The sequence below is a fragment of the Ixodes scapularis genome, unplaced genomic scaffold (assembly GCF_016920785.2).
Source record: "Ixodes scapularis isolate PalLabHiFi unplaced genomic scaffold, ASM1692078v2 PGA_scaffold12__126_contigs__length_90152505, whole genome shotgun sequence".
In the NCBI taxonomy this organism is placed as follows: domain Eukaryota; kingdom Metazoa; phylum Arthropoda; class Arachnida; order Ixodida; family Ixodidae; genus Ixodes; species Ixodes scapularis.
Genome location: NW_024609838.1, coordinates 6,137,480 through 6,152,352, shown reverse-complemented (window position 1 = coordinate 6,152,352; position 14,873 = coordinate 6,137,480). Strand labels below are relative to the sequence as shown.

The following is a 14,873-nucleotide window of genomic DNA, read 5'->3' as shown; positions in this document are numbered from 1 at the left end:
GCAGAACATCTCAACGTCCGTACACCCGATGAGTGCGCCTCTCGAATGGCTCTCGCAGAACCAAGAGAGAGAGAGAGAGAACTGCTAACTATGATGGGCCAGGTCCAGATGAACACCTGTTGGATGTTTCTAAAAGGCCCGGGTGTGTTTAGTCACCAACCACTTTACTCAGAAAAAAAAAAAAATTCTTTTTTGTTTGTTTTTAAAGAGAAGAACATTCGTAGGCAGGGATTGTCAGATTTTGAAACCTTAGGCCGCGGTGGTCACACTGCTAATGCATCCTACAAAAGACAGTCTGAAGACAGTGTCTCAGGCGTGTATCTTGGTAAAGGTCGTGTCACACATGGTCATGCGACAACTGTGTGCACACACGTTCGAAACATGCATATATGATTCGAGCAAGCGTTTGCTTTATCTATACGCTTCATACACACAAAAGTCAGGCTAGGTGGCGCAGGGTGCCGCCCGTTACCAAAGGGTATAGCCATTAACATTCATTCATCCGTCCATCCATTCATAAATGCATGTTTCGAACTGTTAACGGTTATATCCTTTGTAACTGGTGGTAGCTTGCGCCACCTAGCCTAACTTTTGACTGCAACTTTAGTCGCGGACTGTGTCTTTTTGTGTGTCCCGGTTCCGTTTATACGCAGACTTTCAGTAACGTCGAACTGCAGGCGGCGTGCTCACCTCTTAAACTTCGTAATGCTTTCTTGAGGAACAATGCCCGATCTTAGCGAAGTTGTAACGACGGAGAACACGGACGTGATGCCGATTTTTTGTGACTTCCTTCAGCGTTGTGTTGATACTTCACATGAATCAAAGGAAGTATTTATGTTTCCGGAAACACTACAGGGGAATGTCTCGGGCAAAACGAAAATGCAAGAAATAAGACTCGACCCCGTATGAGATCCAAAACATTGGCAATAAATGGTGAGACGCAATAACGAACACATTGAATACACAACGATAGGCGCTTCACACCCTGGGACAGATATAAGGGAAGTGGAAACAAGGGGGATAACAAACCTCCTGCCCCCCTCCCCCAACCTCTTTTAGAGCAATTTCTTTTATAAAAAAATAAACGACGTGCATTATGATAATGCAATTAATGCAAAGGTGCAAGCCAACTGGACAAGAATGATGATGATAACCTTTTCTAGGAAGACATGTTTAGTTTTTTAGTGAAATGGCAGATATTAAGCGAACAATATACAGTGTGAAACAAGGAGACGCCAGGCTCTTTAAATCGACCGGAAAATTCGGTTTCTTAAAGGGATACTGAACCAAGGAATTTAGTGTCCATAATAAGTGGCGCACGTTCTTTCCACGAGCCATGCAGCCGCCGGTGTGCGCGAGCACACGCAACAAAAATGACGTCACAGACCTCCATTCGTGGTTGAGATGACAGTGAAATGTATGGGCTTCGGACCAAAGGAGAATAAAGACAAGTTTTTCATCTACACAGTGGTGCCTGGTGTAAAAACTAAGCGATGAATTGGTCTAACAAGCACGTAGCTTTCACTTGTAGAGATGAAAAGCCTGTCTTTATCCTCCTTTAGTCCGAAGCCCATGCATTTTACTGTCATCTCAACCGTGAATGGAGGTCTGTGACGTCATTTTTGTTGCGTGTGCTCGCGCACACCGGCGGCTGCTGGCTGGTGGAAAGAACGTGCGCCACTTATTATGGGCACTAAATTCTTTGGTTCAGTATCCCTTTAACCTATCGCGCTACGACTTTGCGCAGTGTTGCCCACAGATGGTGCATTTTTTTTTTTTTTTTTGTAAAATTTGCGAAGAGCGAATTTACCCGAGGAAAAAGTAAAGAAAGAAAAAGGCTTAGCTCCTATGGATACGCAGCGACGCCACCGGTCTGCAAACAACACGGCGCCGTTACGCACGGGAGACAAGAGATGGCGCAAGCGGTCGTGACGCCAACTGCCGCCAACGAACGAGCAGACGACGCCGTGAGCCGGCCCTTTTGCAGACAAGGAACTGCAGTTCCTTGCTGTTACCGCGCCTGTCTTTTTTCGTTTCTGCGACTGTCGCCGCCTGCGGAACGCGCGCCGCTTTTGAGTCGAAAAGGTCGTCTGCTAAAAAGGCCTGCTCTCAGCGCCGTATGCTCGTTCGTCGGCGGCGTTTGTCGCGCCGTCTCTTGTCTCCCGTGCGAAACGGCGCCGTGTAGACGACAGAGTCGAAATGACCCCTCTCCTGAGCTTCTCGGCGCTGCCGCTACGCGGCGTCGATTTCGCTGGAGTCGCTGGAGGTGGCGTAAGATAACGCCCGATCCAAAGGGCTCAGCCGTATTCATCCATACATCCATCCATCCATTGCGAATAATACCCGTGCCACACAGGCAACTCGGATGCCATTTACAACGAATGACATTTGAACGATCGGCCAATCAGCGCGCGACACTCCGAGCGTGGGGCGTTCCACGCTCGACAGATCGCGAGCCGATTCGTCGATCACACGAATGTCATTCGTTGTAAATGGCATTCGAGTTGCCCGTGACTCACGGGTATAAGGCAAATCCGGGTGAAGCACAACTCACTCGGCATTCAGCTCCTGTGTAGGCGCAAACAACCTTCAAACGACATTACCGTTTATTGCATTTTGCACGAAAATATTGTGGGATCTTGAGATTCCGTCGTTGCGGTTGACTCGACGCTGCATTCCACGTGCAGCAACACTCTAAGGCATTGCACAGACACAAGCGGTGGGCATCGAGACCACCGCGGGCACCAGGGCACCGTCCCTCTTGTAGAGGACTTGCATGTCCCTCTTCACTTGCGTGCAGCCGTGCACAGATGCGGGCCGGTGCCGGAGCAGTAGGTGTCGGGCCACCGATAGGTGGCGGTCGGTATCCGATCAGGGAATCTGGACGGGCTGAAGTCGACGGTCATGTTGAAAGGGCACATGGCCCTGTCTGCGAAGGTCCTCGAAGACAAGTCGGCTTAGCAGGTGTCACTCTGGCGTGTGCTTGTTCACGTCAATACTGCGTTAAGCCGCATCGACGACGAAGGTTGGGGTAAGGTGAGAAGGAGCGAAAGGATGGGGGCAAGCAGCTTTGCCGCCATGATCGTCGCAACCTTAGACGGTGTCGCTCCTCTACTCCGCGTGGCAGTCGGCGAAGTCTTCTGCTGTTCTCCTCGAAGTCTTTTTTCTTTGAACGTTGAGCTTCCTATCATTTTTTTTTTTAGATGTTGGGCTTCCGCTGCTTGCGTAAACAATATGACAGGAGCTTTGGCAAACTAGCAACTCCTGGGAGATAGTTTTTTTTTTTTTTTTATGTTCGGCCGACCTTGCGTGATGTTCGGAGTTCCTGAAGCGTGACTAAAAAGCCTAAGGTTGTTACGTGCTTTTTTTTTTAATCCAAGGCTTGGTCTTTTGGCAATAACACAAGAAGACATCCTCAGTGTATATAAAACTCGCAACATTATTTTCACGCCACTTGCAACACTACAAATGTCTGCCAGTCTACTCACCTTTGAACGCTTATCACACTCGTTTGTCTGTTAGTTTTTAACGATTATGTCAAGATCGACGAGCCGTGACGCAGCAGCTTACTTTATAAGCTATATGCCGGTACACGGCGAGAAGAAACAAAATGGAAAGGCGGGTGCATATTCTTGCCTCTTTGTTGCGTGTCTTCTCGTCGCACTACGCTTTCGAAAATTGCTTCGGAACACCCGTTCGTTCCCTTCGTTTAAGCAGTAAAGCCAACGGGAAAGACGGATGGCGTGTCTCAGCAAGAATCCATTATGTACAGAATGGGAAAATGGCGGCCACCCCTTTTTTTGCCCAGGATATCCAGCATGATATACACATATCGATCGCCCATGTCACCGACTGAACAAATTAAAGCAGTGTCAAATCATTGGGCTTGTCTTCGGATCGCGGGGGAGTGTATATTACTCACTGGCAGCACGAGAAACGCGGGTCGGAGCTTATCATGTTGATTCCCGCTCCTAAACCTCCCGATTGGTCCTTCGGCGTTCCTGTCGGCAAATGACGCAACCTGATTGGCTGCTCAGCGGTAATGAGATGCTCGGAACTCGACACGCCCTGCGTTTCTTAGGGCGCGTTCGCGCCGCTAATACGTCGTACAAAAAACGGCAGTCTGCAGAACGTCTGAGGTGTCCTTGTGTGACAGTTCTCTCGCAAAAACTTGGAGGAGTCTTAAAGGGAAGCTACGGAGCTTCTTGGGAAAAATGAGTTAGAAGTGAATTCTAGTGTATTTTTACCCCGTGAACCCGAATACCCAAAACATTTGCTGCGTAAATATTGTTAAACGCGAGAAAAACGCGAAAGACAGTCGCTGTCCGTGACGTCATCGACGGCTCTTTTGGCTGCCCAAGGCTAGGGGGGCGGGGCTTCAGCCCTATTTTGAAATTGCTCCTGTGGCTCTCCGGCGCGTCGCGTTGGAATATAATTTTGATATCTGTTATTCTAAAGGCCAAATGAACGAAATTCAAGCGTTTTTTCTCAAATGTAGAAGTGCCCCATCTTCCCTTTAAGCTTCGCCTTTAAGAGCCGAACGCGATAGCGTTATCGGGGCCCATTCGCATCGCCTTCTCATTCACCGTGCTAGCGTGTCATGCGTGGCCAGGTCAGTACCGTGTCTGGCTCGAAAGGTCGTGGGTTCGAATCCCACCTAAAATTCTTAAATTTTTTATCTTTAAGGCATTTCAATTACTTTCTAAAGTGAAATCATGAGAGGCGCGGTGACCTTTAATTCGCATCCCTTTCATTCCACGCGTGACGTCACGTTTCACGTGGGTGTTGTCGGTTGTTGAAATTCCCGCGCGAGGTCATGTGGTTGTGACGTCATGTACCCTATTGACCAATCAGGAGTTTCCCGTCACGCCACTGAAGCCGGGTTTTCTCCGACACGAACTCCTTAGGCTATCGCGTTAAAACTGCATTTCGCCATGTTCGCAGCGTGCATATGAACTACAAAGCAAACATGTTTAGAACATGATTGAGGAGTGTCCGCAGGGAACTGTGTCATCATGTCTACACAGAACATGTTTCGTATGATGTACGAGTGATGTGACTCCGTGTCAATCCAACGCGTCAATCTCTTCGATCGTTTTCTTTTTTTTAAAGAAAGAAAGAGAGATATACACACACAAAAAAAAAAGAAAGAGAGAAAGAAAGGAAAAAATAAATGCCGAAACACTTGTTCACACAGCGACCGCTGCTTGCAGGTGGCGCTGTCTTCCTAACGTTCCGTTAGCACCTTCCTCTCCAATTCACGCACACACTCTCGAATCTAGCGTTGTGTCGCCGAACTTTCTGAATTCAGGTTGCCTCTCTACTCCATTTTTTTTTTTTGTCGCTATATGCGAGCTTTACGTGCACTTCAGTGCACCTTAGAGCGAGCGGAAAAACAGTCTCGTTCTAGTTAAGAGAGCGCAGGGAGATTGGGAACTCGGAAGGAGGTGCGGCGTAGCTGTTGTTGATGACGTGGTGCGGTGAAAAACGACGGCTGAAATGGGAAGCGAGCAAGAAGGATAGAAAGGAGAGGAAGGCAAACGAGGAAAAGAAAAGAAAAAAAGCTCCCGCTCAATTTGCGGCCGACCCTTTGGCGCTTTTCTTTCACTTTGGTCGACTCTCGTTAATGTGGCGCTTATAGTTTTCGTTTAGGGCTTCGTCGCCTCGTAGCAGCGGTATGCAAGACGGGAAATGGGCGCCGAGCAGAGAATCGGATGACTGGGTTTTATGTGGCCCTTGCTCATTTATCGTTTTAATCTTGGGGGGGCACGGCTAGGTTTTTGTGTCTTTTTTGTATTGTTTTGTTTTAGTTTGCTTTTTAGAAATGGTTCTGCGGACACGGTCGGTCGGCACTTACAAAACGGCGCCCACCCCGACCACCGCGGTCGGTCAATGTGAGACAAACCGTGGCGTGTGCAGTGAGCGTGGACTCGTAGTTTTCCAAGGCGCTTGGACCTTATAAGGACGTGGGAGAAGAAATACGTTTCGATGATGTTAAAAAAAACAAAATCGAGGTTCTTTTCCGTGTTATGCAAATGAACCGCGACGGAAGCAGAGGCGCTGCAACCTCTGCTGCGCACAACAGACTATACAAAAGCGCACAAACCGTAACATCATATAACGTCACAACGTGGTGCTACGTGACGTAATGGTATCTCGTGCCGTGACGTCACGTGACCGGGGGGGGGTAGGGTGGGAGGAGTGGGACAGTCAAAGTATTTCTTCGGCGAATAGTTCTGAAAAAGGAATGAACTACTAGATTGATAGGCGCCATGGGAACGCTACTTCCAACTGTAATGGCGTACCTGCTTGGCGTGCGTACACGATTTCAGTCGGTGGTTGCCACTTCGGCACTCAAAAGTGAGTAGCGCACATTCGTTTTGCTCTTTTCCTGAACCAAAACGGTTTGGCTAACGGCTGTCGCAAAAAAACATCGAAACGATATGTTAATTGGTTGCTTTTAACAACCGCTATTTTAAGCTTAACATGTCACCGGTTGGTAGAATTGGCAACCTGTCGTTTGTAAAGCAGTTTGGAAGGAATGGGTCATCGTCTCAGTTCAGCCGTTTATAAAGATTGGTGCAACACATTTTTGTTCTTGCAATTTTTTTTTACATTTCTAAAATAGGTAGGGCAAACCAAGTGCTGTTCAATTGATGTTTTTTTCTCCATAGTATCCGGAGACATGAAACGATAAAGAAACGGACAAAACAACTTGTAGCTTATTTGAATAACGAACGCTCTTATATACTTATACGGCCAAGACCCTCTTTACCAAAGAAGAAACACCTTCTCTCCTCTAGGTCACCCGAAGCTGGACGCTCAGACAGATCCAAAATGATTCTTTTCACCCCAACCAGCCACGCTGACGACCTCGTATGGGGGCTGACCCACCACAAGGGATAACAGGCAACTCAACCCTTGCTATTCTTTAAAGCCCCCTAAAGAACAAGACCTTAGATACACAAAAATCGATTCATATCACTGTCCAGTGCCAAGGACAGTGTACTTACACAATTGCCAGACGTCAAAATACGCATGGTCTCGCTCAAAACTCACCTGCCGTTTTCTTTCTCTTTGTGCAAAACCTGGGTACGCCCCCACCCAGGCTCGCAGTCATTATACAGTCTACAACATGTTTAGCAATTTTCGAGTACTGAGCCTTATCTTCTACTGCCCTTTTATGTTCCAAGAGCCTTTCATCTAAACAACGACCAGTCTGCCCAACATAGGACAATTCACAGCGCAACGGAATGTCGTACACCACTCGTACCTGACAAGGTACATCTGGGTTTCAATGTTTTTCTGGCACCCCTGAGGACCAGCCGAAAAGGGGATTAACCTTTCAAATTTGTGTTGAGGTTTGAAAACCAAATTTACACCGAACCTCTTTGTCACAGATATAGAGTTATGAGAGATCCCATGGTGGTTAGGCCCACGCACAATATTCTTCACAACCGATTTTTCCACAGGAGCCTGATTAAACCTTCGCAACACCTTGAGCACAACTCTAACAATTACATCGTGGTGATGGCTCGCTTTCAAAAGGCGCAACTTTTGCAACTCAACTGCCTCTCCTCTCCAACCCAATGCATACGGGATTTTTTACATGCGCTATCCGTCACAGACGCAATTATATACCTCTCAACTATTTTCGAGTGACAGCTGTCAGCGACCAACAGAGGTTTTGCTGATACCTTGCCGTACCTCCAGCACAGGCCCCTTTTTGTGTGCAACAGGACGTCTAATTACCACTTTCGCTTTTAAAGTATACCTTTCCTCTGTGAACAAGAAATCCTGGCATTTGTCTACTATACACTTTTTAACCGTCCCTACCAACCTTTCCTCGAAAGTACAAATTAAAATGTCGTCTACAAAGTGACAGATAGTGCTGTCTGATATTTAAAAGAAAATGTCAGACAACACTGGCGACCCGATACGGACTTCCTCTTTTTGCATAAAAATGAGAGAACCTTCCAAGTCTACAACGGTGGGATCTAAATAAAATTCCAGAATGCTCAAAAAAATCTCTCTAAATCAGTCCCAGAGGCACACTGAAACTTCACTAGATTATCATCACACCACCTCCTGACCCAACTTATCCATAGAGTAGTATAAGTCCTTGATGTCCAGAGTTGTCACATCACACCTTCTCCCATGATGCGGATTCTATATTTCAATAAATTTTTCGGAATTGTTTTGTGACAACGGACTGTTGAGCTCCACCCCTGTCGGGCATTTCTGAATGAAAACCGATAACACCTTCCGCCAAGCTCCATTTTCGTCCGCAACCACTCTCAAGAGAAGACCAGCCGTATGGTCCTTCAACAGAAGTTTCAATCTTAAGGTTGCCATTGATACTTCCCCTAATCTCTTCATTACCGTCGGGAATTCACACTACTTGAGTACTGCTACCACCTTCATTTTGCTCTTTTCAGGTTCCCCAAATATGGTTTAAAAAGTCTACCAACCGCTTCAGAAGCGTTGGCTCCAGACATGTCGTTCTCCAAAAGAGCAACCCGTCCTGATTTGTCCGTTTCAAACAAAGTAAACTCCTTCTGTTCAGATCCATCTTTACATTCCTGAACGTCTTACAATTTACCCTGCCTGTCAAAAAAGACTAATCTACGAATCTAGACACTTTCCTCATGGACCCTTTATAAACTTTTCGTCTCTTTCTTTTATCCTGGTCGAAGATTTTTCTAGCAACTTTGAACACATCAGACACAATGTCCATTCTAGATGGTCTTACGTTAACGGATAACTTCGGTTCCTTAGCCAGACAAGCTTCTGTTTTATCGTTTTGTTTTTTGCTTTCCCGACAAGTCAAGAGGCTTTCCTTGGGCAATAACTTGCAGCATTTGTTGCGACGCAAGCAGCCCGTTTTGACACGGATGCTAACGTTTTCCTTCTAATTCCGCTTCTAACTTCCCGTTTTGTCGGAAACAATTGCAACCAGGTAGAATACTCAATGGCATTAACATAGTCCTTCCCACGTGTTAAAGTCCAAATACCGCCACATACCTTCCAGGCTTGCCTGGATTGGTCCTGTAGAGTTCCTGTAGGCCGTCAGCACTTTCTTCTTGGTCGTACAATCTCCAGTCAACGATAAAAGGTAGGACCATGTTCTTCGATGTACCTTTCCTTTGAGCAGAAGCCCAGAAACACCAATCCTCCTCGAGCTCTGCTATCCCCTGCCCGAACTTGCAGAGAATGAAGAGACTGTAAACTTCCACAGACGACGCTGACGCATGCGAAAGTTATTCTCGTGTCGCCATTGAAACCGAATAGGTAAATGGATGCATACGGCTGAACCCTTTGAATCGGGCGGCTTCTTGCGCCACCTAGCCAGTGTGGCGCAAACCGCTGCCCGATTTGATAGGTGTCTCCCTGTGCAAGCGTGGTAGCGAAACTCGAAGGTGTGGTATAGTTAATACTACTTCGTGAGCTTAGCAAGTCACAAGGTGCGCTACCAAATTTGCGATTTTAATTTTAGACGATCAAGGAAGGTGGTTTAGCACCAAGTCACATGGTGTTATTGCTTCACGCGAGCAGATGGCCTTATGCGTATCTATGGACAGCCGAATCTGCATACATAATTGCATGGAGCTCCTCGAACCCGTTGTATATTGAAAACTTCTCTCCCTCCACTCGAGACACGAGGCACTTGTATTATGCCGCCATCTTTAATATCGTTCTTCGTCGCCGACCCCTGAAGTTTGCATCCCTTGCCAAACCGCGAAGAACCCCCCCCCCCCTCCCTTTTTTCCCCCCCATCTACCCTCTCGAACACCTGACACATAGGTGCTTCAACCGTTCCCTCTCTAATTTCCATATCCGAGATAGAATTGCACACGACCCGAATAACGGCTCGCCGAGATTGGCAGGGGAACCGTAACACTTACGAATACCGTCGACAGATGGCGCTGCCGCCATGTCACCGTCCAGCCGTTGTGATTTGTCTCAATTCGTGAGCACGTCGCCGCCTAAGCCACGCCGCTCCTGGGCAGCGTTGCTGCGAAAGCAAAAGGGGAAGACAGGAAACTGGACACAACAGGACATCTACTTGGTCGCACGTTTTGAAACAGCCGCAACAATAGCGCTCGCGCTCAGCGGGGGCGACCGGAAAGAGAGAAAGGCTAGCGCCCTCCCTCGGCGACGTTTGACGACCGGGTTGTTGCGTCCGGCGGCGCGGCACAATGCGGAAGCTCGATGCGGAGAACAAAGGCTCTTCAATAACGGGCGACAAGTTGCAGCGGTTCCTCCTCCGCGCCGCAGGGCTCCTCCAACGACCTCTCGTCTCGTCCGCGTTTGCATATAGATGGATCGCGCGTGCAATAGACGAGTGTCCTCTTCCCGCGCTTTTTTTTTTCCTCCCTTTCCTGCACTTTTTCCCCGCACATTTTCTTCCCGCGCTTTTTCCCCTTTCCCGCGCTTTCTCCTTCCCGCGTCTTTTTTCTCGCGTTTTCCACCCTGCGCGCTCCCCCGGGCTCGTTCTTTTTCCCGCCCTTTCGCTTCTGATATTTGTGTGCCCTTTTTGCCCCGCAATGAAATGCATACGCGCGCATAAAGTGGAGGGACTGGATGCCCCTTTTTTTTTCTTTTAAAGAGGGAAAAGGTTGGGGGGGGGGGGGGGGGGGGGGGGGTGGCGAACGCCTTTAGGTGCTGTCACATGGACAACGTTTTTCACTTATGCCGCCTTTTTTTTTTTTTTTCGTAACGACGTTTCTGCAAGCACCGCGTTGTCCGCTGCCTGGGTCCCTCAATTCCAAAATTGAATCGAGAGAACAAACAGCTATTTTTGCGTTTTATGTTGATGCCACCTTATGCATCATGTCAAGAGGTTTGTGTGGCTTTGCGAAAAGTACGGGCGTGTGACCTTAGACAAGTGCTTGATTTGCGCGAGCGCTAGTGCAACGATTTGAAACTTTTGCGAGTCATCTGGACGATCGAAGTTTGATCTGTGACGCGTGAAAAATTATAATTTGGTTAAATTTGAACGATTTTAGATTCTTACAAAATTAGCCTGTTCCAGGAAATGTAAGCAAGGATGGACCTAACACAACACAGAAACTGAACCTAAGCGAAGGGCGACCGGCACTTTGTTTTGGTGCATACTCGGGATTATGTTATGTCTAATCTTCACCATTTCGCTTCCGCCCTGACTGGGTGTTATCATTATTGTGAAGTCTATCATCCCGAAATAGAGGGCGCGATCGTCGCACCGCGGTACCACCGTCGATGATATTCGCCAGGATTCTTTTACGAAGCTTCATCTCGTTTGAAGACTGCAAGTTGGGTATAGTAGATTCTGATTCATGCCGAGGTTTTACGCCCGAAAATCGGAGAGAAAAAGTGAGATGGCAACAGAGGACAAAGCGTTCTCTCAACTACTTCTTTTTTTTACCAGAAGACACATGTCGATTTTGCAAAATGCACATGGGAAAAACAACCAGATAAAAAAAAAATCAGACAACACTAATACATGCTTGGATACGCTCATAAAGGGCTGCCGAAGGAGCACTTATGCAGACGTTGCTCCGTGTGTTCTAATCATAAAAGCTTAATGGCGTAAGTATATCTGGTGAAACATTGTTTTACATGAGATCTATTCTTTTTTTTCACCTACACTTTTTATTGTTTATCTAGCAGCGTTTTGAAATAAATCTCCCCGTTTTGTCCGGTGAAAATTATCCCACATCATGGCCCCCGGCCTTTCCAACACTCGGTAGCTATTCATGGACTGCACTGACGTCACATAAGCGGCCATTGTTGTGACCTTGCTGCTGAAGGCGTTCATTGTGCAGCTCCACCACCAGCATTGCTGGGTACTGACGGTTGTTTCTACTTCCTGGTTGCTTTGAACTATAGACGCTTTGCAGCAGCTGTGCATGGGCACCGCCATAACTGACCTTCAGTTTTTGTTTCCCCTTATTACGTTTACTTCACTTCCTTATTACCATAGCAGGCCAGGTTATAGCCATCTTGGATTTTATTCTGTCTTTCTCCCCAGCATTGGCTTTTGTGGAGGCTCGTCCACACCAATTTCAGTGGCTCGGTATCTCAGTAAAACAAGAGGTCAACAATGGCGGCTGTAATTTGGCGCGTGTGTAAAGCGTCTATACAACTTTTGCGGTGTGACACTGACACGTCCAACCGAACGCTCGCGGCGCATGAATGGCTGCGAATGACGTCACGTGCGAGCTATGCTCGGCTGCTGAGCGCGCGTGCTGACGACGCGTTTCCGCAGTTCTCTTGCAATGTGCGTCCCGCACCACCAAGATTGCCGGTCTTAGCAGGCTATTAATGTGAGCTCGTTCTGAGCATGCGCTCTAAACATCGCCTTCAAATATGGCTTCCAGTGAATGGACCTTTTCCACATACCGACGGCACCAGGCGGTGGCTGCACGAACTAAAAATCGAGGAAGTGACCTACCTGCGCTACCAATCAATACCGGGAGCTACGCTACCAGTTTCTTCGCTCTCCGAGCTGCGCCGCGTGCCCAACGCGAGCTAAAAGATTGGCATCCGTGGCGTCCACCCAATCGTTGTGTTTTTCCTTCCGTCCACTTTCTTTTTTTTTTTGTGTTACCCAATTATATATATATGCTGCAATTACCTGTTCTACTCGCTTATCCACAGCCTCCTTCCGAATTTCCTCAATTTTTCGTTCCGACTTCCGCCGCATGGCATCGGGCGCTTGCGCGTGCGCAGAACGCTTTTCGGAAAAGGTCCACTCCCTCTGTATAGGAATGACCCAAAATTCCCTCCAGCGAGGGGGGATGACATCAGGTGCAAGTTTTGTAAACCGGTTTCTTCCAGCATTATTAGATCAACTCAGTTACGAAACTGCCCATAAACGCTGCTTGCACCACAGAGTTACATGCGTATGATAATCTAGAGGGAAAGGACCCATGGATTCGGAACGCTTCGAAACACGGCGGGACATAGACGCAGACATCGGCGGGTCTCGGTTGACCACCCCGATTGTCCTGTATCGCTGGCTGGCGACACCTTATTATGAACTAAGAGCTGCAAAACATCACTTGTTAGGTCTGTACCTTGTTTTCCCTTTTTTTAGCTTACTTTTTAGGAAGACACCGGGATCACGCATTGTATTCGCGGATAGGTTCTGGAGTTACATCGAAGTATACATTTCTACCTAACTCCAGATAAAACAGAGTTCACTTATTGTTTTTTTAGTAATTACTGGACTTACTTTGCATGATAGACCCGAATGTCAACATTGTTTTGCGTATCTTTCTTATAACTCTTTTGGAAGAGATGATAAGCAACACAAAATGCTGACCGTGCTAGAAAAAAAAACAAAAAAAAACAACAACAGCAGGAATTTAGATTTGTATATTTCGGACTCTCGACCAAGTCCGATGTTTTATTTTACAACTCTCTTTGCTACTTTTATTGTTTTTTTAACCGTTGTATCCTAACCAGGTCAACAGCGTAGGACCAGGTCATTCTTTTTTCTACCATATCTTATTGCAGCTGCAAAAACAAAATCGGATTGGCCATGTATTCTCCCAGAATGTATATTTTCAACCTGTTTTTACTTTCCCTGTTTTTGTCATTCCTTTTATATTTTCTCTCTGTCTCGCCTTCTTGGTTTCCATAAAGAACGAAAAGGAAGCACCATCTCCGCGACGCGTCTCTTAATTCAAATAAGGAAGCAAAACCAAAGTGCACGCAACACTTAAAAAGACGCACGGCACACGATCAAAACTCGTTTTCAACGAAGGGCCTATTGGTTTTTGTGTTCGTGCTCACCTTAGTTCCAGACGGCATTTCCTGACGTCCCCGCCGGCTCGTTTTGCACGCGAAATTCATACGCAGACTTCGGCAAAAAGTAGAAACGCACGACCCACCCCGATACACCACGCGAACCCAACTGCGCCTGCGCGGCCCTTGTATATACCTGTCGATAAAGAACCAGCGGCGACGAAGCCAGCGAAGAGTATCTCTTTATTTTTATTTTTTACTTTACTTTGTTTACTTTCTATTCGTCCGTGTGCGTGGGCGCTGCACGGCAGGACACCTTTTGTCTCCGCCACTCCACGATCTCAAAATGTGCTTCGCCGCCTTTCTCTTCTTCACTTTTAATTAGAGCCCCGCTGAAAGAAGACGTGACAGTCGAATGCGGCTCTCCGAGCCACGCCAAGCCGAACCGAAGCCCGAGCCGAAAGTAATAAAAAAAGACACCGAAAACAAATCCGAAAGCCAAAACAAGCCGGGCCAGTCAGGCCTTGTCACGCTCCGTTGTTGTGGTGGTGGTGGCTTCGACGCCTCTCGCGAGAAGAACTTTTTGCATTTTGGTCGTCACAGGGCTTTCGTGGGGGGTTGACTGTGCTTGTCGACGACGGTGCGACGAACACAAAAGCCGGGCGAAACCTGCCAATTAGCGGCTCGGCTCGGCTTGGTTTGGCCGGGGAGAAGTTGGCTTTCTTTCTCTGCTTGTTGTCGATGTCGCTTCCGGCTGCGCCTTTCTTTTCGAGGTCCGGTTCCCTCGAGGGGAAAGTTCTGGCGCGTGGTCTGAGTACGAGGGTTGAGAGGACGCGAGCAGCTTGCGTGGGGTACGGCAGTGGCTGACCGTAAGACTGACCCTTACCACCCAAGTTCTTGCCCCGTATTTTTTTCTTTGTGTTTATTTCCTAGTCACAGCAGTGTCTCGTTAACACGAACCCCGTTTATAGGGAGCTTTAGTAGATCATTTCGATACCTCCGATAACGATACGATTCATGTCAAAGGCGTCGACGGAATATCAGGTATCGTTATCGGAAACTGTAACGCCCTAAAATTGATACTCCGCTTTGTAAAAATACATTTCTGATGACGAACTGTGTAAAAACATACATTTCTG

General features: G+C 47.5%; 1 pseudogene; it reads right to left on the bottom strand.

The window, feature by feature from the left end:
- Positions 1-2,589: 2,589 nt before the first annotated feature.
- Positions 2,590-3,080, bottom strand: LOC115317649 (annotated as a pseudogene).
- Between the last annotated feature and the right edge of the window lie 11,793 nt (positions 3,081-14,873).